Below are 2691 nucleotides of genomic sequence, written 5' to 3'. Positions count from 1 at the left end.
TCTCTGCATTTTTGCATGTCTCATTTGGCAAAACACATGCTATAAAATGCTAAGGTAGCTGAAAGTTCAGGGCATTGTTTAAACTGAGAAACAAAATACTTTTCATATTGCTAAATTTTTCCTGAATCTTATGTTTCATTAAACCTGCTTGCATCACTATTATTATTTTAAAACAAGTATGATACTGATAAAATCATCCTGGAAGGGAAGGAGCAAAAGCCACAGCCATCAGTCAGAAGGAGGTGGAAGTGTGAAAGGGAATGGGAAAGCAAAGTTGAGGATAGGTGTTAGTGTGGCTAAGGACAGTAGCATGAATTTTCAGCTGCCAAGTAGACACTATTTTGAGCACATACGGGCAAAAGAGCTAGAAGCCAAGCAGGCTCAAAAAAGCTCACATCCACCCAAAATGGCAGCAGACGTCAGACATCCGGATCAAGGGTTTGTCAAAGTCACTATAACATTGTATTATAATCAGGGATCCTGGTGTTCCATTTCCTATGGAAAAACAGAGAAAACCATGGATTTCCCCTTTTTATCAGAGAAAACTCGAATTTCTCCATTTAACAGAGAACCCCCCCGGGTTCCCTGCTTTTGCAAACAGCTCTTGCAGGCTGGCTGAGCTCCAGCCTGCAAGAGCTGTTTGCAAACAGGGCAGGAAACCCCCAGCCCTGGCCAGAGGGGAAGGGGGAAGGGCGGGGCCTGAGCCTGCCAGTCAGCCACAGCTCCACTCAGCTCAGCTTCACTCTTTGCTTCTGGAGCCTGAGGTAAGTGGGGCTTGAAGGGGGCTGGAGGTCCCTCTGGCAGGGCTGGGGGATTGCAGGTCATGGCTGAGGGGCACCAGCAGGGCTGGCAGGGCCAGAAGCCAGCCCCGCCTCTAGCTGAGCTGTTGTGGGGGCAACGAGGAGCACCAGCAGGGTTGGGATGGCTTTGGGGGTGAGTGCGAGGCACCAGCAGGGCTGGGGTGGGGGGGCTGCAGGGAGCTTTTAATTTTAATAATGGATTTGGTTTATTAGAGAATTTGCAATTTTTTGTCAGAGAATTTGTGATTTTTTTTTTTTAATCAGAGAAAACTAGGATCTCTGATTATAATACAGCATGTAATACTTACTGGCAGAGGTCCCCACTCCACCTTTACCACAGTGAGTGGCTACCTGGATAATAGCTATCTGCTCTTGTGGATCTTCCTCAGGCTTCGGCATGGGAAAAAGTGTTCAGCTGTGTGAGGGCACATCTACACATGCTATTAGTGCTCAGCAATAAACACCACCGTAGGAGTTTACCGCTCCTGGGAGCTGTGCAGGAGTTTACCGCTTCTGGGACCTGTGTTTATACATGTGCCCTGGTCTGCAGCACACTGAGCTGGCAGCCCCTGCACTGAAGTACCCTTGTGCCCCAGCCAGTCCCTCCAGTATCTATACATGCGGTGCTAGAGAGTAAAAACTCCACTACAGCATAGTACTTGTATTTACAAATACTACCCTGCTGCAGAATTAATTAGTTTGCTGTGGCCTAATAGGATCACATGTGTAGATGCAAGACATTTACTGCAGAGCTAATTAGTCTACTCTGTAGTAAACTTCTCATGTAGACATGCTCTGAGACAGTCTTGTCCTCTTCATAGTCCTGATTGGGTTAGAGGAACCAGATCTACTCATTTCCTTTGTTGCTGTCCATGACATAGTAGGGTTTTATTGTGCCCTCCTCCCTGTCAAGTATCTGATCTGGTTCCTCAAAATAGGGACAGGCATTTGGCATACTGCTGGAGGTGCTGTTTCTAGCTTTGCTTTTTTATCATTTTCTTGGAGTAACATGCTTTCCTTGGAGCATTGCCAAGTATCCCTGGAATAATCCTCCATTTGCTTTCATATGTGCTTGTATATTTTTTTTTTCACTTAAGTGACTGCTCTTAAAACTGGAATAAAGAGTCTCCTTCCCAAGATTCCAAGGAAACCCATGACCTTTACTTGAGGTCACTATATGCCAGTGATTCTCAGCCAGGGTGCTGCAGCACTGTGGGTTGCCTTGAAATCTTGTCAAGGGTACTACAGGGTGCCATGCAGTGTTGGTGCTGTTAGGTGTGCTGTGGCAGGACAGGGCCTGGGGTGCTGTGACCTCCCCTAGTACCCCCTACCAACTGTGCCAGAACAGGTCTAATGTACTCTCGGTATCTTGCCCGCCACGTCTTTGATATTAATATGTTGAAGGAAGGGTGTCTTTTTACCCTTCCTTGGCACAGTGCTCTGATGTCTTTCGGCTAATGCTCTGCCTAGTTACCCTGGTGCACCCTAACCTATGGGGCCTGTCTCCCACACCCTTGCAGCCCGCCCTGGGGCCTTGCTCTGAGCCCTCGCCCACACTGGGGCCTTTCTTGTCTCTGCACCCTTTCTGGGCTTCTCCCATTATCGCACTGGGGCCAGTCTCACACTCAATAGGGCTCATGCAGCCTCAGCCTTACCTGGCCCCCAGGACCCCTTTCTGAGTTCTACACCCCACTGGGGCTTTTCCCACAAATTGGGACTCAGGTGGCCTCAGCCTCACCTGACCCCCAGACCCCCTGTCTGGGTCCTACACCCCACTGGGGCTTTTCCCACAAATTGGGGCTCAGGCGGCCTCACCTGGCCCCCAGACCCCTTTTCTGGGGGCTACGCACCCCTGGGGCTTCTTGCCTATGCCCACACTGGGCTCCTCCCA

General features: G+C 49.4%; 1 long non-coding RNA gene across 1 annotated transcript in view; it reads right to left on the bottom strand.

Annotated features, from left to right (window-relative positions):
• Positions 1–516: 516 nt before the first annotated feature.
• LOC109304283 overlaps positions 517–2691 on the bottom strand; it is an 18713-nt gene continuing 16538 nt past the window's right edge. The window contains exon 3 of the long non-coding RNA XR_002099333.1: positions 517–528. This is a non-coding gene — a long non-coding RNA (uncharacterized LOC109304283). The remainder of the gene's footprint in view (positions 529–2691) is intronic.

This window comes from Gavialis gangeticus, unplaced genomic scaffold (assembly GCF_001723915.1).
Source record: "Gavialis gangeticus isolate Ggan-Ray unplaced genomic scaffold, GavGan_comp1, whole genome shotgun sequence".
Classification (NCBI taxonomy): Eukaryota; Metazoa; Chordata; order Crocodylia; family Gavialidae; genus Gavialis; species Gavialis gangeticus.
The sequence above is the reverse complement of the archived record's forward strand: the minus strand, read 5'-3'. Positions and strand labels throughout refer to the sequence as shown.